This window comes from Bos javanicus, chromosome 6 (genome assembly GCF_032452875.1).
Source record: "Bos javanicus breed banteng chromosome 6, ARS-OSU_banteng_1.0, whole genome shotgun sequence".
Classification (NCBI taxonomy): Eukaryota; Metazoa; Chordata; class Mammalia; order Artiodactyla; family Bovidae; genus Bos; species Bos javanicus.
This window is the reverse complement of record NC_083873.1, coordinates 44,319,318-44,343,817: the sequence shown is the minus strand read 5'-3', so window position 1 is coordinate 44,343,817 and position 24,500 is coordinate 44,319,318. Positions and strand designations below refer to the sequence as shown.

The following is a 24,500-nucleotide window of genomic DNA, read 5'->3' as shown; positions in this document are numbered from 1 at the left end:
GAAAGATCAGCTGTTATCCTTATGGGAATTCCCTTGTGTGTTATTTGTTGTTTTTCCCTTGCTGCTTTTAATATTTGTTCTTTGTGTTTGATCTTTGTTAATTTGATTAATATGTGTCTTGGGGTGTTTCTCCTTGGGTTTATCCTGTTTGGGACTCTCTGGGTTTCTTGAACTTGGGTGATTATTTCCTTCCCCATTTTAGGGAAGTTTTCCACTATTATCTCCTCAAGTATTTCCTCATGGTCTTTCTTTTTGTCTTCTTCTTCTGGAACCCCTATGATTCGAATGTTGTAGCGTTTAATATTGTCCTGGAGGTCTCTGAGATTGTCCTCATTTCTTTTAATTCGTTTTTCTTTTATCCTCTCTGATTCATTTATTTCTACCATTCTATCTTCTAATTCACTAATCCTATCTTCTGCCTCTGTTATTCTACTATTTGTTGCCTCCAGAGTGTTTTTAATTTCATTTATTGCATTATTCATTATATATTGACTCTTTTTTATTTCTTCTAGGTCCTTGTTAAACCTTTCTTGCATCTTCTCAATCCTTGTCTCCAGGCTATTTATCTGTGATTCCATTTTAGTTTCAAGATTTTGGATCAATTTCACTATCATTATTTGGAATTCTTTATCAGGTAGATTCCCTATCTCTTCCTCTTTTGTTTGGTTTGGTGGGCATTTATCCTGTTCCTTTATCTGCTGAGTATTCCTCTGTCTCTTCATCTTGTTTAAATTGCTGAGTTTGGGGTGTCCTCTCTGTATTCTGGCAGTTTGTGGAGTTCTCTTTATTGTGGCGTTTCCTCACTGTGTGTGGGTTTGTACAGGTGGCTTGTCAAGGTTTCCTGGTTAGGGAAGCTTGTGTCGGTGTTCTGGTGGGTGGAGCTGTATTTCTTCTCTCTCCTTTCGAAGAGTTGGGTTGCTTTTCTGGGTGCCTGATGTCCTCTGCCGGCATTCAGAAGTTGTTTTGTGGAATTTACTCGACGTTTAAATGCTCTTTTGATGAATTTGTGGGGGAGAAAGTGTTCTCCCCGTCCTACTCCTCTGCCTTCTTGGCTCCTCCCCTCTTGAATTTATTTTAAAAGGAACTTTGTATCATGACCATAAATGGGAAAACGGTAGTAAGTTTTTTTTTTTTTTGGTTGTTCAGAAATACATATATTTAAAATTTTTATATTATGTTGAAGTATAAGGCCTGTTAGGGCTTCCCAGGTGGCTCAGTGGTAAAGACCCCGCCTGTCAATGTAGGAAACGCATGTTTGATCCCTGGATCAGGAAGATCCTCTGGAGAAGGAAATGGCAACCCACTCCAGTATTCTTGTCTGGGAAATCCCATGGACAGAGGATCCTGGTTGGATATAGTCCATGGGAGTGGCAAAAGAGTTGGACACAACTTAGTGACTAAAGAACAATAGCCGATTAACAATGCTGCAGTAATTTCAGGTTAAGTGTTACTAATAAGAGATTACCAAAAAAGTAAATACAATGGAAATGAAAAAATAAAAAATATAAAAGTATTCATTCATGAACTACTGATTGCACATACACTATGTTTTGGGAACTATTGATTAAGGCTGCTGTCAGAACCAAGTAAGGGAGCTTAACATTAGCCTCTCTGATTTGATGACTGGTTACCTGGACGTTTTAGAAGAATGTAGACAGGTAGGCTTCATCAGGAAGATGGGGCTGAGGAAAAGATTCTTGCATTGAAGACCAGATCACTATGAGACACACCAAGAAGGCTCCTAACCTGGGGATGTGAATCAAATAGAGAACACCCATTACATCTAAACTTCAAGTAAACAACACATAATATTTTAGTATAAGACTAAATACCTTACCCTTCTTTCCTTTACCCTGGTCCAAAGCATGGGGTCAGTGCAAGGGCATGTGAATGGCAGGAGGTGGATGGTACAGTGGGGGAAAAAAGGTTGCAGGAAAGAAGTAACTTTTCCTACTGAAAATTTGCTCTGTGGGAGGTCTCAGCAGAGGACAATGAGTTGGTCTGACCAGGAGGTTTGGGTCAGAAATTAAGGCAACTTCTTGTGACTCACTGGGCGTCCCAGCCAGGAGTTTTCACATGATCCATTTCTGTACCAGAAAAACCACTGAAGACCACATGGGATAGGGCAGAAAATAATCTTGCAGAGAAATTTTTACTGTTAGCCTATTTCTGTAGCTATATTATGCCTACAATGCTTGGGAAAAATCATCAAAGGAGAATTTAGAAGTGTTCTCAGATTGTCAGGTTTTCATCTAAAAATGTTAATGTACATTAAACTTTTAATTAAAAAAAGCATATCCCATCACAAACTATTTTTAATATGGAATATTCAGTGGCAGTGCACACATTCTGTTCTGTGCTCCATCAGGGCATTAACTGGAATAGTTTGGGTTTAAAATGAACTGAACTAGGTTGCATATCCCCAGGTTCAGTCCTGAACAAATTATGTTAGTTAAACTGCCATCTTTGCAATGTGCAGGCGTGCTTTCGGTTGTTCTGTGCAGGGTAAAGTTGCAATTCAGTTGTCAATTTCTGATGGCATCAGAAATGCCAGCAGCCGACAGAGCCATTTGTGGAAAAGAGAAAAGAGGAATATCATTACAGGTCTTTAGAGACCTATTTTTCATCTTCCTTATTGTTTTTAAAAGATTTTGTCTATAATTGCAAACCTTGAAGACTTTGCAGGCCACAAAGATGCCTGGATTTAGACTAAATATTTGTGCAAGTTTGTGAGTTTGTATGAGTTTGCATTTGGACATGAAAATCTAATGCTAGCAGGAATTTTCTATTTTCTAGTCTCTTCTCCGTGATTTGGATGTGATTATAATCAGGAAATAATTTGAATATGATAGAACCCTGGTGATTCCTAATTCTAGCCGTCCTGTGAAGCAGCCACTTTTGTTTTTCTCTGGAAAGGACGGAAGTTGCTTTTTCACATGGATGAGAATGAGTGCACGCCTTGCTCACCTGGCCACAAGGTGGCGCTGCAGTCATTAGGAAGCGTGGTCACAGTTACATAGTTTGGCTGTGGCATTAAGGAAGTTCCACAAGGCTGGACTTGGGAGAGAATAAGCTTTGGTATCTCTGACTTCTCTGGGTTGTAAGCTCTTTGGATTTTCCCGCATACTTTGTGTATCTAGGATGCTGCTGAAAGAGAGAGGATTTTCTGATTAGGATGTGGTGTTTTCTGCATTTGTAGTTGAAGATTTGTTAGAGATTGCTGTTGGTTGTGGAGTAGGAAGTGGAAGGAAATATCATACTTCCATGGTTTCTAAGCAGTATAGTTGTTCCAGCTGAGCAACAAATGGTGTCCTGAGGGAGAAGGAATGCCCTTTTCTTTGGTGTTCACCTGCTCAAGGGGGAAGTGTTCTCTTAGTAGAGATACGACCCAACTTCTGGACAATCGTCAGTCTCACAGCATCTCTCTTTACACCAGCCTCCTTTTTTCCTTCTTTCCTCTCTGTGTTTAACCACCGGGGAAAAGAAATCATTGTCCAAAAGAATATATATATTTTTATTGTTGTTCTTGTTTTTCCTCCAACAGAAGCCAAGTATTTAAAAACTAGACACCCCTCTATGGTCTCAAAGAAGAAAAAAAAACCAAGTATGAGTGTCAAAGAGTGAAAACTGAATTATACAACCCAAGTTGCTCTCTAAAATAAGAATTCTGGCAAAGAATTAGCAAAAGTAATTCCTAAAGAGTGGAAAGTGTGGTATTGATCAAAACTGAAGTGTGCCTAGTGAAATTAAATTTGTTATCGAATGGCTTCAAGACATTTTCTCAGGGTCTATTGGCAATTAGATCAGCAAACAAAGGGATTCATCATGAAATAATAGCTGTTTTTTGAGGTCCTACTCTGTGCCAGGTCCTATGCCAGACACTTGTGTATAATTGCTTGGTCTTTAGGTTTTTAAAGTTTTATCTATCTTATTTACTTACTTTAGTCTCTGCTGTGTCTTCGTTTGGAGAAGGCAATGGCACCCCACTCCAGTACTCTTGCCTGGAAAATCCCATGGACGGAGGAGCCTGGTGGGCTGCAGTCCATGGGGTTGCTAGGAGTCGGACACGACTGAGCGACTTCACTTTCACTTTTCACTTTCATGCATTGGAGAAGGAAATGGCAACCCACTCCAGTGTTCTTGCCTGGAGAATCCCAGGGATGGGGGAGCCTGGTGGGCTGCCATCTATGGGGTCGCACAGAGTCGGACATGACTGGAGCGACTTAGCAGCAGCAGCAGCAGCAGTGTCTTCGTTGCTGAGCGTGGGCTTTCTTTGGTTGTGGTGAGCAGGGGCTGCTCTCTTCTTGCCGTGCGTGGGCTTCTCATTGAGGTGGCTTCTGCTGTTGCAGAGCACAGGCTCTAGGGTGCAGTCTCAGTAGTTATGGCCTGCAGGCTTAGTTGCTTCACAGCACTTGGGATCTTTCTGAATTAGGGATCGAACTGATGTCCCCTGCATTACAAGGCACATGCTTAAACACTGGACTACCAGGGAAGCCCTAGAATAGGTTTTTGGAATGGATATTATCACTCTTCTTTGGCACATAAAGAAATGGCAGTGTGGATAGGTTAAGTACCTGGCTTGTGTACTAACACCTTTAAGAGCTCTAGTTAGAATTCAGTGTGTTGGGCTTCAACACTGTATCTTGGTGTCTAGGGAGTGACTTGATAATATCACATTAAGGTGGACAGAATGTCTATGCCACTTCCCATTGCATACCTAGGACCTGGCATAGTGCCCAGTGCATAGTAGGACTTTGGAATTCATTAGCTCAACCAACAGATAAATACCAGAGGACTGAGAGCAGTCCATGGTGTTGAACTAGGAAACCATGTGTCCCTTGAAGTTCAAGATGTAATAATAACTTCCTATTTGGGTGGCCCTGTACAGTTTAGGGCTGGGTTGCTTCACACCCTTGGACCTTCCCATGGTAAAATCTGAAACTGGTCCTGTACACCAAGGGCAAGGAGAGATGGATGAGAGAGAAACCCACCCCAGATGGGTCGGTGGTGGGTTTTATAGGAAAGGAAACTTACAAACAAAGATTGTCTTGGGCGGCACAAGATGGTAGATTTCTGCTCCCACCCACCCACCAGAATCATAAAAGTTTACAAAGAAGCCTTCATTGGTGTTCAATCACACACACAGTCCAGATGGTCTCAATGATACTTTACTTTTCAAGGCTGCATCCTTGAAACAACTCCTCGGGTGGGAATGGTGGGTGGAAGGTCCATGGATGGGGAGGGGGTGAGGCACCTCTGATTGCCTGGGTCCAGCCCGGTCAGCTGGCAGACATGCCTGCTCAATGACTGCCTCCAACAGCCTGACATATACTTTATTTCAGTCAACTTATCTCAGACTCTGAGTTCACTGGGATGTTGGTTTAGTTGCTAAGTTGTGTCTGACTCTTGTGACTTCATGGGACTGTAACCCACCAGGCTCCTCTGTCCATGGAATTATCCAGGCAAGAATACTGGAGTGGGTTGGCATTCCCTTCTCCAGGGGATCTTCCTGACCCGGGGATCAAACCCACGTCTCCTGTATTACAGGCCAATTTTTTTTACCAATTGAGCCACCAGAGAAGCCTCACTAGGGTAGGAAGTATCATAGAATTTTACTGAAAGAAGAAGTTAGATCCCTGGGGATAAGCAAACTTCTTGAGTTCAGATTTTCTGCTTGAGACCAAAGGATCTTTATTGCAGCCTCATACTCCATGGATAGCCACATAAGTTTTTATGAATTAAAATCATAGATAAGGAATAATATTCCTGTTATTTTTTTATTATGTGTGTATGAGTAAGCATTTCTACAGAAAACTTGAAACAAGTAGTCTGAGGGAGAGGGGTAGTGTTATAACTATATAGAAGCAATTTCACTTAAAAATATCTTTTAAAAAACTATTACCTATAATAAATACTTGTTCTACAAAGCTTAGAAAACACAGATAAGCAAAATGAAATCTGGTGACTATTGTCCATCATTTCTCTACTTCAGATATAGAGACAAGCATGCCATCTATCCTTTTTTTCTATGCATATATGTTTTTTAAAAAAAGCAGTCTCATAATTTCTTTTGAAGTTTAATATGGTACACATCTTTATGTGTCAATAAATTATTTCTATATCATCACTTTTAATGACTACAAAGTGATCTGCTGTATGAACAGACCATAATGTATTTTACCAACCTCTTATGGTTGGACATTTGGGTTGCTTCCAAATTTTTACTGTAACGAAGCAATATTACAGTGAACGCCCTTGACCATATATATATATATATATATATATATATATATATATCTTTGTGCAATTGATCTTGACCGATCATTTCATAGATGAATCTACAGAGACCAGAAAGGTTATGAAATTTATCTGAGAGGCAGAACCAGGCAGAACCAGGACCAAATTTCTGGGATTTTAGGTCCCTGCCTAGGAGGACCTGTTTCCCTGTTACATCAGTGGAGGCTGCTGGGCGATGTCTACACCTTCCTGTGAAAAGGGAGGAATCTGTGGCCGGTGCTGGGGATCATGCAGCATCAGGGCTAAGCTACCCTCAGAAGGAGAAAGTCAAATTAAAAACAGACAGATAACATTACTTTATTGCTTTAACACTGTTAGTACAATTCTTTAAGTCCTTTCTTCCTGTTCTTCTATTATGTTGTATTCCCTGAGTTTCTTTCCTTCTTCTCTGATCTTCCATCTCCCTCCCTCCTTCCCTCTGTTCCTTCTTTTCTCTCTCCCTTTCCTTGCCTTCCGTTCCCCTCCCCTCCCTTCCACTCTTCTTTCCTTTATCCCTCTGTCTGACAAGTATTGATACTACTCGAGTTTCTATCTTCACATTTCTTTTCTACTATTTCCCTGTTTTAATGGCTTCATCTACCACTTCTAGACAAATGATTCCCAAATCTGAAGCTTCTCTCATGATGTCTCTCCCAAAGGCCAGTCCTGGACTTCCTACCCACTGTTAGAACTTTGTATCCCTGGACCCCACACTTCTAATGAAAGCCACTCGTTTCCCCAGGCTGGAATGTCCTGCCAAGTCTCACCAGTCCTATTTCTGGCACTCAGCCTCCCTCTGCATTCCCACTCCTTCTGCCCTGATTCTGAGGCATATTACCTCTTGCCTGGACTGTGACCATGGCCTCTTACATGGTCCCCCGGCCTTTCTTCTCTCCCTGGGTAATTCATCCTGCCTGGGCTTGGTGCACGAATCTACTGAGGTCACTGCTCTGACCTGCACTATCTACTGAATAGATTCCAAAACTGTTAGCCTGGCCTTCAAGACTTTGTGTACTTTGACCCTAAACTACCTTCCTAGCCTCATCTAACCTCTTTCTCTCGAATGGACATTGTGTTTCAGTCCAGTTGGGCTCCCTGTTAACACACTTACCTAATAACTGACTTTGAGCCTTGATTGGGCCAGTTCCTGGACCTGAAGTTCCTGTTCCCGTCGGCCTCTTGAGATCTTAAAAAGATGAATGCCACATCTTCCATGAAGCCTTCCCTGGTTCCTTGAGTCATAGGTGATCCTGTCCTTCTTTGATTGATCACAACGCTTTGTGGGCAATGCTAAGCAGCCACTGTAGCTATGTCCCACTTGGATTTTCAGCTCCTCATGGGGAAGAACACGTGTCTTCCTCTAAACCCTACTTTCTCAAACCCTTTTCCTATAAAATTAGTGTCTCCTTTATAGTAGGTTCTCAGAAAGTATTTGTTGATTAGTTAAAGAGTTTGGGGTTTAAGAAATTTTACATACATTTATCAGAAGTATAGCCACAGTACAAAACAAATTTTAAGGGCTTGTTGTTTTTAAAGCAAAACAAACTATGTGTGTGTGTGTGTGTGTGTGCGTGCGCTCAGTTGCTCGGTTGTGTTTGACTTTTAGCTGCTACTTATCAAATGTTCTCCTTGTTCAGTGTTCTGGAAATACATATGATTGGGATTCAAAAATAAGTGGTCAGAATGTCAGTAGAGTTGTCTGGATAGATACACTTTTGAAAGTGAGAACCCTTTTCTCTGACCCTAAAATATACTCTGCTCCATTCCTTCTAGCAGAAAGGTCATAGGATTGAAGTCATTACACTTGACTTCTGTTCCTTGTAAACTGTGTGACCCTGAGCAACTTTTCTCACTTGTGACATAGTGATGCCTACTGTATTACTTCAGAGTTACATTTGGCTGTTGGTAACAGACATTTGATACGGTGGCTTGAGAAAAGATTTTCATGTTCTATAGCTGTCAATGACCCCAGCTTCTGCTTTCTGTTTTCCCTCTTGGTGTGTGGTGTTTATTTCCAAGGTAGCCTCAGAGACCAAAATGGCTGCTTGAGCTCCAGCTTTCTTATCAACATTCCCAGCAAGGAGGAGGAAGGGACCAAGGCCACCTCTTCCTAGTTGAGTAAGCTCCCTTTAAATAGTTTAAAGGAGTTTTCTAGAAGTTACACTCAACAATGTTGGCTTAGAGCTGGTACAGTACTTTTCAGCTGCAGTTACATATTTGAAACACAAGAGGACTTTGTAAAAGAACCTATGCCAGTGCCTCACTGCAAATAAATCAGAAGCTTCATGGTTCGAGTCAGGACTCAATATTTTAAAATAATCTCAGGTGATCCAGTTGCATAACTCAGGTTGAGGATCCCCGAGGTGGGGTGACTATATAATTGATAATCCAAATGGGGACACTTGAGCATAAAAGAGGGACAACTGGCTTAAACTGAGCCTGTCCTGGGCACACCCAGAGGTACAGTGATACATATTATAGTTTATCCTCTACCCTTATCTGCTACATGGCTAGGCATGTATTTTCCTACTGATCTGGAAGGAGAAAATGGAAGCGGAGAAAAGATATTGGTTAAAGGCTCTCAGGGTTCTCTCCAGTTCTTACTCAAGTTTTACAGCAGGGTTAATGAGATGAATGTACATAAAATCACTTTGTAAGGTACAGGGTTTCAGAGATGTGGTTATAAATAAAATGATCATAATTTAGGACGCATAAGTATATTTCATGGCCAGAAGGAACACAGTTTGGATTGACTCAGCATATGTTTAATTTAGAGCCTTAAGACCATTTTCTTAGTTCACTGGGAGTCAGTGCTTCATGGAGGTTTTAATTTTTTATTTTTTGACTGCAGCGTGCAGCATATGGGGTCTTAGTTCACCAACCAGGGATTGAACCCTCAACCCTGCATTGTAAGTGCAGAGTCTTATGAACTGCCGGGAAAGTCCTCACAGAGCTTTTTGAGTGTGGCCTTGGGAGGCTGATAAAACCACTGAGGTTCGAATCCCAGCTTCTTCCCAGCCTTGTCATTTGACGTCTCTAAACCTCTTCAGTCTCCAGAATATTACTTAGCTCAAAGGGTTATTACAGGGATTAAAGAAGTTAATATGAAGAAAGGATTCAATTTGAGGCCTGGCTTATAGTAAACGTTCAATAATTGGCCATTCTCTATTAGTCAAAAGATTACTTTGGAGGGTGCAAAAAAAAAAAAAAAAAAAAAAAACCCATCTTTTCTGCCTTTCAAGAGCCTAAAGTGCTAAAGTGTCAGGGGTGTTTTTAGTTGATCACTGTCCCTGAGCCCTTTCTCTCCTCCCCTCTGGCTGGGAGGTGAGCCGCAGAAAGAAGGAATTGCGAATGCAAACTGTCTTTCCCCTCCCCGTGGTCCCCTGTTTTAACTGACCCCCCAGCAAGGGTCTGGATTGAACCACCAGTGGGGCTCCCAGCTGACTAGAGCAGCTAATCGCCAGAATTAAATTCATTATTTCAGCGACTTGATGCATTGGGAGATTTGTGCATTTGAAATAACCTTTGCCTGTGGCGATTTTGTCTCCAGTGATTCTTCCTTCTGGCCACTGTGTTCCAGGTATAATCTCCCTTTGCATCCACTCAGTGCTAACTTGTAAACTTGCTTCCCTGGGGCTCGCTCCTCTAATCTTGCCTGCTCTGTGTTTGGCTGTACCCTTGTCTTCCTTTATTCATTCTGCATTGCTTTTATCTCCTTACCTTTCCTCCTGCTGAGTGTAAACAAACCTTAAGGCAAAAAAAAAAAAAAAATGAAGGCGGGCAGGATGTTGTTCCCTTGAAGGGGAAAAGAGTCTAAATCTCAGAGATGGTGCACCTTACTGTTGGCAGTCAAAATTCAATACTTTCTACTTGTAGCATCACTGCCCAAACAAGGCTAAAATGTCTGGAAGAAGTAGCAAGGGGAGTTCTGTGGGGAGGAGAGCTGCATATAGAAACTATTTTTGAATAAATTTTTGAGTTTGTTGATAGAAAACCTTTACAAAGCCTGATTGGCTTTTTTTTTTTTCCTGTGTCACTGGATATGCTTTAATCACTTGTTTTCCCGACTGCTTTTTTTTTTTTCCTGACTGTCTTAAGAGACATGATACTTGTAATTGGGTCTGATTCTTCTGGGCAGAGATTGGCAAATTTTTTTCTGTAAGAGGCCAGCTAGTAAATATTTTAGGCTCTGCAGGCCATTCTCTCTCTGGCAACTACTTGACTCTGCTGGCAAGGTGCAAAAGCAGCCACAGATAGTGGAAAAACAACAGGTGTGACTGTGTATCAATAAAACTTTATTAAATAGACACTGAAATTAGAATTCTGTATAATTTTCACAGATCATGGTATTCTTCTTTTTCTTTTTTCTTTTCCTCTCATTATTTGAAAATGTGAAAATAATTCTTAGCTCACAGGCAGTGGAGTAACAGATGGTGGGTGGGATTTGGCTCTGGGGGTTAGCTTTTAGACTCCTGCTCTAATGAATTAGAAAAAGCACAAGGATTGGACTTGTGCTTGGTTCCAGTCACTTCGTTTGGAGTCTAGACTCAGTTTCTTCATTAAAAAAAAATCAGGTTAAATGATACCACCTGCTAGAGAGGATGTGGGCTTCCTGGGTGGCTCAGATGGTAAAGAATCTACCTACCAGTGCAGGAGATGTGGGTTTGATCTCTGGGTTGGAAGATACCCCGGAGAAGGGAATGACTACCCACATCAGTATTCTTGTCTGGAAAATTCCGTGGACAGAGGAGCCTGGTGGGCTACAGTCCATGGAGTCACAAAGAGTTGGACACGACTGAGCAAGAAAACATGCACTGAGACGATGTGGGGCAACAAGAACTCTCACTCACTACTGGTGAGAATGCAAAATGGTACAGCTATTTAAGAAGACATTTTGGCAGGTTCTTACAAAACATATTCTTGCCATACAATCTAGCAAGTCACGGTTTTTGGTATTTTCTCAAATGATTTGAAAACTTATATCTACACCTACACAACAAAAAACCCTGTATATGATGTTTATAGCAGCTTTATTCATAGTTGCCCAAACTTGGAAGCAACCAAGATGTCCTTCACTTGGTGAATGGATAAATAAACTGTAGTACATCCAGGTAATAGAATATTATTTAGTGCTAAAAAGAGTTGAGCCATCAAGCTATGAAAAGATATGGAGGAACAGTAAGTGACTTTGCTATATGAAAGAAGCCAGTGTGGAAGGTGTACATACTGTGTGATTCCAACTATATGACTTTCTGGAAAAGGCAAAACCATGGAGACGGTGAAAAGACAGGTGGTTGTCAGGGTTAGAGGAGAGCGAGCAGATGACGCACAGAGGGGTTTTAGGCCTGAGAATTATTCTGTATGCTATTACAATGGTAGATACATGCCAGTGTACATTTATCAAGACCCAGAGAATATATAATATTAAGAGTGAACCCTAATGTAAACTATGGACTTTGAGTGGTTATGATGTATCAGTCAGTTCATCTAATGTAATGAAGTTTCCACCCCGTTGATATTGGAATAGGGGGTGTCCTGTGTAAGCCTGTAGAGATAGGGAGTATATAGGATTTCTCTGCTCAATGTTGCTGTGAATCTAAAACAGCTGTGAAAAATAAAGTCTATTAAAAAATAATATTAATGATATCTGCTCAATCTAACTCATAGCCCAGTGATCTGTTGAGTTAGTTGTAAAGCACTAAGGAAACAGGAGTTGCTACCACAAAGCTAGTTACTGAATAGAAGTCAGCTCCCTTCTTCCCTTTGAAATGTTCTGAGTAACAGGAGTCTGGAGAGAGGTTTCCAGAATGAAACGTTTCTGGGTACCTCCTGGAAATGCACAGTGGAGGCATTGACTTCTGGGTTCTAGGAACTCAGGTGGGGCTGTTGACTAGTTTCTGCACATGGTCTCTCCATGTGTCTTGGGCCTCTCCTAGCATGGCTTTCTGAGAGTGACTGTCCCAAGGCTTGTCATTAAAAAACTACCACCGTGCTTGCTTCGGCAGCACATATACTAAAATTGGAATGATACAGAGAAGATTAGCATGGCCCCTGCACGAGGATGACACACAAATTCGTGAAGCGTTCCGTATTTTTTACAGGAAGCTTGGGGCTGGTGCACTGGGATGACACAGAGGGATGGTATGGGGAGGGAGGTGGGAGGGGGGTTCAGGATGGGGAACACGTGTACACCTGTGGCGGATGCATGTTGATGTATGGCAAAACCAATACGATATTGTACAGTAAAATAATAATAATAATAAAAATAAAAAATAAAATTAAAGGCATCTGAACAACAACCAAAAAAAAATAAAAAATAAAAAACTACCACCAAATGCAAAACGTGATTAAGGTTATTCAACTCAGCATTTCCCAGACACATGCATGACTTCAGAGACCATTAACCAATCCAACACCAATAACATTAGGGTCTGTGGGAGTCTACAGATGCTCTTTGGAGGATGCTAGTCTAAGTCATTTCAATTAATGCCATAGGGAAGCTAAACACATGAGGAATTTACCTTCATGAAGCTTCAAATCTTGCCGAAGAAAAAAGGCAAAGAATTGTCTTCTACTGACATTTGGTCTTATTGCTGTTTGATACTACCTGTCGCACAGAGTCGGACACGACTGAACCGACTTAGCAGCAGCAGCAGCAGCAACAAGTACTGATGCTAAAGCTGAAAGTCCAATACTTTGGCCACCTCATGTGAAGAGTTGACTCATTGGAAAAGACTCTGATGCTGGGAGGGATTGGAGACAGGAGGAAAAGGGGACAACAGAGGATGAGATGGTTGGATGGCATCACCGACTCGATGGACATGAGTTTGAGTGAACTCTGTCAGTGATGGACAGGGAGGCCTGGCGTGCTGCGATTCATGGGGTTGCAAAGAGTCGGACACGACTGAGCGACTGAACTGAACTGAACTGAACATGTTGTTATATTTTATTAGAAAGTTATGAGCTATTGGCAAATGTGTGGATTTAAGTCACCTTTTTCAGTTAGACTTTGTTAATTTTTCCCACATTTATTTCAATGGTAACAGATTATTGAAATGAAAAGGCAAGTTAATGGAGGAGTCTGCCTCAGTTACAGTTCTCTTTCCTCCATACTCCCTATGTGTGCTTCCCATGTAGTGTCTCAGTGGTAAAGAATCTGCCTGCCAATGCAGAAGACATGGTTTGACCCCTGGGTCAGAAAGATCCCCTGAAGGAGGAAATGACAACCCACGTCAGTGTTCTTGCCTCAAGAATTCCATGGCAGAGGGGCCTGGCGGGCTACAGTCCATAGGGTCACAAAGAATCGGACACAACTCAGCATGCATGCAAAAAATACTCACTTTGTAAAGAGAGATGTACATAGAATTCTGGTTCTCAAGATAGCAGCATAGATATTTGTGGATTGATGTATTAGGGAAGTTAATGATGCTGCAGCTCAAACTCCAATACTTTGGCCACCTGATGTGAAGAACTGACTCATTGGAAAAGACCCTGATGCTGGGAGAGATTGAAGGCAGGAGGAGAAGGGGATGACAGAGGATGAGATGGTTGGATGACATCACTGGCATGATGGACATGAGTTTGAGTAGGCTCCTGGAGTTGGTGATGGACAGGGAAACCTGGCGTACTGAAGTCCATGCGGTCGCAGAGTCAGACACGACTGAGTGACTGAACCGAATGACTTGTTAGCCTCTTCGGTGTTGTTTGGGAGAATAATCAAGTATTCTGAAATTGTTTCTGAGCTGCCCACACTGCAGGATGCTCTGTGGAGTTGCCCATAGCAAGAAGCAATTTGGCTGACCTCTTCTTTGCTGTACACCTGATTTTCTGCTCCAAACATAGCACCACATTTCTGATGCCCTGGGCAATGAGTGCATATCTCTTCAAGATGCGCCCCACCACCTAAATGAACCTTACATACCCTGCATGGCTTCTCTTTTAACCAGGCCATTCCGAATGCATTCTCCAGTGTGAAGAAAGGTCTGCCCAGCTCTTGAATGTGATGTAATAAAAGAACAGAAATTTATACTGGTAGGCAGATAATCTGTGCTGCTGCTGCTGCTGCTGCTGCTGCTAAGTCGCTTCAGTCGCGTCCGACTCTGTGCGACCCCATAGACGGTAGCCCACCAGGCCCCCCCGTCCCTGGGATTCTGCAGGCAAGAACACTGGAGTGGGTTGCCATTTCCTTCTCCAGTGCATGAAAGTGAGAAGTGAAAGTGAAGTCGCTCAGTCGTGTCTGACTCTAGCGACCCCATGGACTGCAGCCCACCAGGCTCCTCCATCCACAGGATTTTCCAGGCAAGAGTACTGGAGTGGGGTGCCATTGCCTTCTCCGCAGATAATCTGTACTGATATAATATTCTCAAAGCCTTGAGAATAAATGATTTCTTTTCCATTACAGCTGGCAACAATAATATCTATACTTTTATAGCATTTAATAGGGTACATTGTCCCTTTAACTGTGTTTAAGTGTTTAAGAATGGGGCAACTTGGTTAGGAGAAAAGTGTTTGCAAATAAAGCAGTGAAGCCCAGAGGTTTTGATGAACAGGCCCAAGGACTCCCAGAAGGAGATGGAGCTACGGTTTGCGTTCCACTCTTGACTCCAGGTTCTTTCAACTCTATTTGCTGCCTTCTGAGAGATGGACATCCTGTAGTTGGACAGGTAACAATGAACTTATTAATACTATGCATTTAAATGACATCTGTGATGCCTACTACACAGAATCACCTAATAGCTAATATTCTTTTTCCCAGTAGTCTTGAAACATAGTCTGGATAAATCCAGAGCTCTTAAAATTTTTTTCATTAGAAAACATTTTGAAAACATTCAAGAGCAGAAAGAAGAGTATAATTGCTCCCTATGATCCAAGTTTTCAGTTTTAATAATTAGCAGCACATGGGCGAGCTTGTTTTAGCTCTTTCCCCCACCTCAACTGGATTAAATGAAAAATCCTAAGTATCATATTATTTCTTCTGTAAATACTTAAGGATATGTCTCTAAGAGATAATGTTTTCTGATTTTTTTTTTCCGTATAACAAACCTCTTCTAAACTTAATGCTTTAAAACTATAGTTTATTATTCTCTCCACAGTTCTGTGGGTTCACTGGGTTTAGCTGGGCAGGTCTCTAATGCATCTGAAGATACATCTGGGCTGGATTTGCAAGAGGGCTCACTCATAGGACCGTCCGCGGGGAACTCAGGTGGCACTGCTGATTTTAGTTCCTTTTGATGGTCTCTCAATGTGGCTTGGGCTTCTCCTAGTATGGCTGCTGGGTTCCAAGAAGGAATGTCCCAAGAGCAAGAGTTCAAGACATTTGAGTAGAAGCTTTAAGGCTCTTATGACCTAGTCTCAGAGCTTACGGTCATGCTTCCATCACATTCCATTGTAGAAGGGAGTCACTGGGGCTACCCCAGGATGAATGGAAGGGATTTAGACTCTACCTCTCAATGGGAAGAGATGCTAAAAAAATTAAGAATAATTCCTGGATATCACAAATATCCAGTCAGTGTTCAAATGGACCCATTTGAACTACTGGTATTTTACATTTGGTTTGTTCAATGCAAACGAGAATCAAATGAGGATCAAATGAGTTCCACATTTTATGGACTTTTATGTTTCTTTTAATCAAAGATACTCCCTCTCTTTTTACTCTTTGCTTGAAATTTATTTGTTGAAGAGGCAGGTAATTTGTCCTATTAAATTTACTACAGTCTGAATTTTGCTGCTTACAGACCCCGATGTTCCTCTTTCTCTTTTATTTTTCTCTTGGAAACTGTTAGGTACAGAAGCTTGATCAAGTTTAGGTTTAACATTTCCTAGGTGGTGATGTGTACTTGTTGCGTCACACCAGGAGGTGCAAAATCAGTTTTATCTCTTTGGCGATGTTGAAATTGACTTGTGGGATCAGGTGTTAAATCCAGAGCACCTTACTCCAATTGTGCCTTTTTAGGAAAAGTTTTTAAGTAGTTGCCTTATGTTTTGCAGTTTCAGGAAATGTAGTGTCTACATTTCTATATCTCTGCATTTACCCTGAGCTAACCATGGTGACTGCAGCCATGAAATTAAAAGACGCTTACTCCTTGGAAGAAAAGTTATGACCAACCTAGATATCTGCATATTCTGCATATTGAAAAGCAGAGACATTACTTTGCCAACAAAGTCTGTTTAGTCAAGGCTATGGTTTTTCCAGTGGTCATGTATGGATGTGAGAGTTGGACTGTGAAGAAGGCTGAGTGCCGAAGAATTGATGCTTTTGAACTGTGGTGTTGCAGAAGACTCTTGAGAGTCCCTTGGACTGCAAGGAGATCCAACCAGTCCATTCTGAAGGAGATCAGCCCTGGGATTTCTTTGGAAGGAATGATGCTAAAGCTGAAACTCCAGTACTTTGGCCACCTCATGTGAAGAGTTGACTCATTGGAAAAGACTCTGATGCTGGGAGGGATTTGGGGCAGGAGGAGAAGGGGACGACAGAGGATGAGATGGCTGGATGGCATCACTGACTCGATGGACGTGAGTCTGAGGAGGTGGTAATGGACAGGGAGGCCTGGCGTGCTGCGATTCATGGGGTCGCAAAGAGTCGGACACGACTGAGCGACTGAACTGAACTGAACTGAACCATGAGCTGGACATCATATCAGATTCTTTCTATGAATTAAGTTTTCATAACATTTATTTTTTTTATAGGGCTGATTTATTTTTCATAACAGCCCTATAAAGGAGGTGTTATGAGCATCCCCATTTTCCAGAGAAGGAAACTGAGACACCATACTCCTAGTGCCTGACATCCAGACAGTGAATGCTTTCTGATTAATTCTCAATCACAAAAGGGATTCATCCTCATTTGCGGGATTCCTGAGAAAGGGAACGAGGTCTTATAGGAGGGCAAAATGAGGAAGTCACACATTCAGTTGCCTCCATTTGACATCCAGAGTCATTGAGTCTTGAGGCTTGTGAGGCAAATTCTGCCCCAGCTTCCTAGTGCAGGAGAATGATTTATTGAACAATAACATTTCCCTCTTTTGCATTATTCATTGTGCAGTAGGGTCAGGAGGGCGTGGCCTGCTACCTCCGCAAAGGATGCCGGGATGTCACCCTGCTTTATATTTGTGTTACTTGCTTTACCCAGACACTGGGTGCCAGCAGGAGGCTCAGAAACGACAATTTTATTTTAAAGAAAATATTTTCAAATGCAATTTGCAGTTTATACATGAAGTGTAATGAGCAAAACAGATGCAGCTGTCTTTTAAATTAACCCTGCCGTGCCACCCAGTTTGCTTTCCTACCGAAGTGATAATGTAGGCAGCTTTGGTGCGGTTTGTCGGGAGTTTGGAAACTTCTGGAGCTTCAGAGGCAGTGGAGTTTGGCTAACAGACAGATGCATGGCCGATATGCCGGGTATCTAGGGCTGCTGTGTTGCGGGGGGGGAAAAGCCTCAGAAGAACAGAATTCAAGAAAAACATAGGGAAATGGCTTCTGAGAATGAACTGCAAGGACCGGATGACCGAGCCCTGAACGGCACTGTTGGGTAGCGGGAATGCTTCACTTTCTCCGGGGAACCATTCCTGAAGGACACAGCAGCATTTCCTGCATCTCTGTGGAGCTATTTAGAGCCGTCTTGGTGCGGCTGCCCAGTCTCACGTGGTCTAAAGCAGAGTCCGCGCTCTGTCACCTTGGAGAGGTTGTCCTCCACGCTCTCAGGCAGGCACCCGTGCGCCGTTGGGGGCCAGCTCTGCCCTCCCTGGAGGATTCCCCATCTGGAGACCACACCCCAGTGGTCATAAATGCACCCAAGCTGTGTGGGTCTCTGGGCTCACCAGTCACGCATGTTGATAAAGCCAATTTCTTAACAGTGCTTGAAAGGGAGAGACTAGTTCCAATTTAGAAGATACAATTTCTTTACATTCCTGGGCATGGCTCTTGGTTATTTTGAAGGGCACGAAATGACTTAAATCAAGGTGAGTTCACACCTGATTATAAAGAAAGAGACACAAGCACACACGCAGACACACCCACAATTTAATGTTTTGATATACTGACATCACTCCCAAGCAGACACAATGAGGGTGCTGTTTGACTCAGGGAAAGAAGGAGGCGGCCTCAGGTGTAAGACTGAGGCACAGACTACCAGGAAGTATCCATGGTCTGATGAAGGAGATAGGCTTCATTCTGAGGCATATAATGGCTTTAATCCATCTGCTGCCTAATTTCTTTTCTTGGGGTTAAGGGCTGAACCTGGCCTGTAGAGACTCCAAGTTAAATTAGCCACTCAGGGATACAGCGTTTTTAATGACCAAGCAGTTATCTCATTAAGAGCACGAGGACGTTTTATGTAGAGCACTGTGGTGGTTGCTTATTTTTAAAATACTTTTTGTCCATGTGCCTTTCCCATGGACAGAGTCCTTAGTAGTATTTCCTGGGTTGGTGTCTTATGACTCAGGAATAGAGGCTTATATGAGATCTGCAGGAAGGAAGAGGAAGAAAGAGATGAAGGAAGGAGAAAGGAAAAAGGGAAGGAGGAAGGAAGGAAGGAGGGAAGAAAAGGGGCAGAAACAATGACCCTCAGACTGGCCAGTTCGCTGGAGTTGAGTTGAATATATCACTGTTGAAAGATCTATCTTTTCGCTTCATGTTTTTTACCTAAATTAAGGTGATTGGCTACACTGACTGGTTGGAAGCCACCATTAGGTCCCACTCCATCTATCTTTAGAGTGGTGGTGCAAAGTCTCCGGTGGGGCAGCATCCTCAGCCATGATGTAATGAGAGTTTCTACCTCATGCTTGTATGTCATTCACACGAGTGGAGCATCATGGGAGCTGGAATAGATTGATGTCCCCTCCAAGAATAGCACTGATTATAGAACAGATTTTCCCATATACAGAGCCATTTTTAATTCACTGCCTACCACAGCTGCCAGCCTGCAGAGATAATTCCTTCTAGCAGAATAGCTCTAGATTATTATAGGGAAATCAAATTTGCATAAAAGCTCCCTCCCTTTCTCTCTCTCTTTCTCTTTAAGTTACTAAACAGATATTGTCAATTGCTTTTGTTGGGAGAGCTTTGCGGGGGGCGGGGTAAGGGGAAAATACATTAATTTAGGGGGAAATGACACAGAAACTTTCTATACAGTTTTAAATATTTTGACGACGTATTTAGTGTGACATGACACTTGATGGATGCTTCACTGTTTTCAATATGCTTTTTAGTTCAACAAACTTAATATATTTTAAAATTTTATTTTGAATGAACATAGCGCCCTGGGGACATAAACATGAATGGCCTTTACTTTTGAAAAGCTTATTTTATTTGATTCATGGGGAAAATTATGTGAAATAAATAAGGTATTAGGTCCATTAGGTCCATTTTGCTTATGAGGAAACTGAGGCTCAGAGAAGTTTTTGAAAGTGTGCTCAGCTGAAGAAGGAAAGATTGAGAACAGGTCTTCAGAGTCTCGTTTGGGCTTGTTTGGGGTACCATGATGTCACTCAGGAGGGGAAAGGTTGCTGTTGCAAATTGGCAGCTTAGAGGTGTTGGCCAAACCTTTTAATTTGTCTTTGAAAAATCAGAAAGTTTTACCCCTGCATCTTCCACCCCTCAAAAGAAAGGACTTCTGGCTTCTTTTTAAAACATATCTTAACATCTGACAACACAAGCCTGTATTCCATCAAGGTAAGTCTGCTTCATCAGACTGGGTATGGCCCACATCCTTATGCCCAAGTTGCTCACTTAAGTTACCAGCTTTGGGCAAAGAAAGCTTTGAGTTGTTCCCTCTGCTGAATCTGGCAGAGACCAGGGATGTGGGTACATTGCCCTGGGAGTATCATTCTTGCACTTGTTTTTAAAATAATCTTTTCATTTTTCCCTTGCCTCAATTTTTCAGCTTTAAAAGAAAGTTGGTAATTTTTCAGCTTTTTCAAAAAAGATTATCTCCTGTAGGCCCCCAATCCTGATGATTTAGGATTTGGAGACTCACGAGAGATTTTTACTCTGTTAGCCACTGTAGGCTGATATTCTGCTTGTATTCTTTAAAAGGCTTTTGTAGATATTATTTTATTCAGTTGTGTTCTGTTTTCTGATCTGTTTTAAGCTATCTTTTGGGGGATAAAGAGTGTGAATGTAGAAGTCTATCTAGCCTTCACTTTGGCACGTGGGCTTCAATTTTCTGATTTTGTTGAGCAAATTTCTATGCTGAATATCCAGTTCTTTGCGACCCTATGGACTGTAGCCTGCCAGGCTGCTCTGTCCATGGAATTCTCCAGGCAAGAACACCAGAGTGGAGTAGCCATTCCCTTCTCCAGTGCATCTTCCTGACCCAGGGATCAGACCCAGGGATCAAAGCTAGGTCTCCTGCATTGCAGGTGGATTCTTTACTGCCTGAGCCACCAGGGAAGCCCTCATGCTGAATATAGGTTCTTCTTCTTAAGAAAATGAGGATAAGGCTACTGTAAGAAATAAATTGAGAGATAATCATGGTGTTGAACACTTAGATATAAGGTGTTGCTAAATTCTACTTTACTGCAGAAGTGTAATTAAATCACTTGATTTAACCATGGAAGCTATAGGTTAGACAGATCATCCAGGAATCTAAAAACAGCTCTGGCGCAGGAGACCTTCCGGGAAAGGATTGTATGCAGCAGGCTGAGTATATAAAGTGGGCTCTGGGCCCCGCCCCCAGTATACCTCTTCCTGGTGTGATGCCGTCACCTACTTGTTCCATCACAATTGAGGTGACAATCTGTTGAGGGTCCCACATTGGGTGGAAGGTTGTTTGGGTGCCCTTTGCATAACTTTGCAACTCTACAATTCCAAATCTGGGTTTCTGCCCACCGCGCACGTCCTGAGAAGATGGAGATACGCCTGCAGTATGGGTTGGCTTCCAAGCTAGTGACAGTTCACTTGTCCCTCAAATATAACTCCTTTCTTCTCACTGCTTAAAATTCCATTTAAGTTGTGCTGTTTTGGCTTTAGGCTTTTGATTTTATGTTAAAAATTAGTTATCAACCTTTTCAAGTGCAGAGTTGGCAAAACATATTCCTACACTTTATCCATGTGACCTTTGTAAAAGCCCTGTGAGGTAGGAGAGTAGCATTGTCTCCTTTGGGGAAAAAAGAAATAACAGAGGAAAGACTATGATTTGGGAGCTAGAGATGCTGATTTTGAGCCTTAGTTATAACTCAGAAACTGTGTGGTCTTGAACAGGAATACAGTATCTCTGAAACTGATTTCTCTCCCTACATACAGAAAATTAAAATATTACTTTACAGAATGATTATAAGGATTAGAGATAATATTTTCATCCATCCACCCATCCATCGTTTATTTATTTATTTATTCTACAAATATTTTGTCAGCTCCCACTGAGAGCCAGGCTCTGTACTGGTTCTGGGAATACATTGGTGAATATGACAGACCCTGTTCCTGCCCTTACTGGGCTTATGGTCTAACACCAAGTACAACATGGAGCACACAGTAATTTTTCAGTAAACGGCAGTTGTTTCGAAACAACCAGCCTAGTGGTTCCTTAGTGAGTGCAGAGCAGAGGGGGAGCTGAGCTCAGATTTTGGAGTCTTTGGCTCTGCCCAGTCCTTGGGGAAAGGAAGCTCACTGTGGCTGTGACCTGAGCCGCTTTATTCTGGTCATCATCCTTGGTGTGCCCTGTCAGAGAGGAGCGTCAGCAACAGACATTTGTTTCTTCCAGTTCTGGAGGCTGGGAAATTTAAGATCAAGGCACTGTCAGGTGGGATGTTTGCTAAGAGCCCACTTCCGAGTTCATGGACAGCCTTTCCAAGTGAGTCCTCACTTGGCAGGAGGGATGAGGGAGCTCTCTTACAACCTCACTCTTGAGGACTCCATCCTTACAACCTCCCAAAGGCCCAAATGCCATCAGGTTTCAGCATATGAATCTTGGGGGCGGGGTCACAAACATTCGGTCTACATCAGAGTGTAGTGAGGTGGATTATGACCCACTGACTATGGGCAATTTACTTCATTTCACGAATCCTCAAGTTCCTAATTTGCAGAGCGGGCACCATGACAGCACCTGCCTCAGCAGGTTGTCATGGAGATCAGATGAAGTTTCTGGTAAGTAGCGAGCTCAGTACCTGCCACATCGGAAAGTGTTTATAACACAGTGGATGTTATTGTTGGTTGGGCTCTCAAATGGCATATGCATGGGTGGGGAGGACATATTTGCTCCTGCTTCTCATTCTTGGCTGTCCTTTCTGTGGCCAGGGGATCAGAACACAGCCGCAGATGCTGAGTCCAAGAGGCTTGTGTCCTCTTTCCACCTGTCTGCTATTTGTCTATATCGTCTGTTTAAAAACTGTGCTGGGCTGAGGCTGGTCATGAGGCGGGCAGGCCATTAGGACAGGTCTTCTTTTGGTCTATTCTGTCCCCTCTCAACCAAACAGTTCTGTTTAACAGTCCTGCCCTTGGCTGGCGGGGTGAGACCACTTATATTTAAGGAAGAGGCTTCAGAGATGCTATGGAGAGAGGGTGCTGTATGTCAAGTTTCTGCCTTATGTCAAGTGTCTGAAGTCAGGCTGCCTGAGTTCAAGTCCCAGCTCTATTTCTTATGAGCTAAGTAATTTGACTGCTGTCAACCCCAGTTTCTTCATCTGAAAAGCAGGGGTAATAATAGCTAAGACTTAAAGAACGTTTACTGTGTTCAAGGCACCTCCCATATACCAATTCATCCATCCCCAACCTGCTCTGAGTTAGCTGTTACTGGTACACCTGTTTGAAACCAGGAAGCTTGAGGCTTAGAGAGATTAACTAACTAGGTTTGCTCAAGGCAAATGACAGACCTGGGGTTTGGACCCAGGCAGTTAGAACCCAGAGTTTTGTGTGCTTAACCACTCCTACTGTCTCCTTCCCTGATGGGATGGGATAATAAGCATGAAGCTTGGCACACAGTATGTGCTTAGTAAAATTTTTTTTTCAAGTGAAAAATTTTAATTTTGTGTTATCCAGTGTGTACTTCTTTCTTTGTAATTTCTTCCTATCATTTAAACTTGGAAATCAGTTAGCCTTTTACATTTCAGCTATATTTAAAAATTCCTTTTTCTAACTGATGCTTTAATCTCTTGAATGTTTATATTTAATTATTTTGGCCACAAAAAGCAAATTAAAATTTTAATTATTTATTTGTTATTTTGTAGTAGTAAGAACAGTTAAGATTTACCCACTTAACAAACTTTTAAGTGTGTAATATGTTATGATTGATTATAGGTATAATGCTGTAGAGGAGCTCTCTAGAGCTTAGTCATCTTTTTATTTTTTAATTTTTATTTTGTTCAGTTTTAAGTTTTTAAATTGAAGCATGGTTGACTTACAATGTTGTGTTAATTTCTGCTGGACAGCAAAGTGAGTCAGTTATACACATATATATTCTTTTTCTACTATTCTTTTCCATTTTGGTTTATCAAAAGGTATTGAATATACTCTGTGTTATACAGTAGGACATTGTTGTTTATCCATTCTATATGTATAAAAGCTTACATCTGCTAATCCAAACCTTCTGCTTCATCCCTTCCCAACCTCCTTCCCCTTGGTGACCACTAGTCTGTTAGAGCTTAGTCATCTTGCTTGACTAGAACTTTATACCTATTGATTAACCTCTCCCCATCGCCCCTCCCCCAGCTCCTGGTAATAGTATGTGCAGAGTAGATAATAACCGTCACCCTCAGCTCTGAAGGTGAGTGTGGGTCTCTCTTTCTGGAGCAGTAGGGAGCAGGGCCTTAGGACACTGGCTGGTGGGCATTCTTCCGAGATCTCAGACTCATTGGTGCCTGTGTTCATCTTGGCCTTGTGATAGAAATTTGAAACCTAATTAAAAATTTATTTATTTATTTATTTATTTTTGGCTGTCCTGGGCCTTGCTGCCTGGGATTTCTCTAGACGTAGCAAGTTGGGGCTAATCTCTAGTTGTGGTGCATGGGTTTCTCACTGTAGTGGCTTCTCTTGTAGCAGAGGACAGGCTGGAGGGTGTGTGGGCTTCGGTAGTTGTTGCACATGGGCTCAGGAATTGTGGCTCCTGGGCAGAGCACAGGCTCAATTGTTGTGGTGCGTGGGTTTAGTTGCTCCATGGCATGTGGGATCTTCCTGGATTAGGGATCAAACTTGTGTCTCCCACATTGACAGGCAATTCTTTACCACGGAACCACCAGGGAAACCTGAAACCTAATGCTTATGAGTTGCCCTCATGAGACTGTGATACCCTCATA

The 24,500-nt window shown here is 42.2% G+C and overlaps 1 protein-coding gene and 1 non-coding gene across 3 annotated transcripts in view; both read left to right on the top strand.

Annotated features, from left to right (window-relative positions):
* PPARGC1A (PPARG coactivator 1 alpha) overlaps positions 1-24,500 on the top strand; it is a 718,583-nt gene that overhangs the window by 51,357 nt on the left and 642,726 nt on the right. The gene's annotated exons all lie outside the window — the stretch shown is intronic.
* Positions 12,266-12,372, top strand: LOC133250161 (U6 spliceosomal RNA). The gene has a single exon (XR_009737265.1). It is a non-coding gene; the product is annotated as a U6 spliceosomal RNA (small nuclear RNA).